Source organism: Rhagoletis zephyria, unplaced genomic scaffold (genome assembly GCF_001687245.7).
Source record: "Rhagoletis zephyria isolate East Lansing unplaced genomic scaffold, Rhagoletis_zephyria_1.1 Rzeph_scaffold_01364, whole genome shotgun sequence".
Lineage (NCBI taxonomy): Eukaryota > Metazoa > Arthropoda > Insecta > Diptera > Tephritidae > Rhagoletis > Rhagoletis zephyria.
The window spans coordinates 45900-46233 of NW_016158448.1; positions in this window are offsets into that span (position 1 = coordinate 45900).

Below are 334 nucleotides of genomic sequence, written 5' to 3' on the forward strand. Positions count from 1 at the left end.
TCTAAGCGGTAGAAGTTATAGCACTATTTCGGAGATCACCACATCTCCTCATCAGACTTCTTTTTCTAGACTTCAGCAGGGATCGAACCTGCGAATTCGATGTTCAAAGTCAGAAGCGTTAACCACTGAGCTATGTACATCCCGTAAACTCTTGTTGCTAATTCATTTTCCTTATTCAACCAACTACTATCAAGTGCAGCTGATTTGCCGCTATTTAAACTCGACAGCGTGGTTGTTGTTGTCAATTCTATACATCCATTTGCTTATTTGCTTTTTTGTATAGTTTCAGGCAGGCTCTTCCTAAACTATGTATTTGTCAATGTTATTGTGGCTT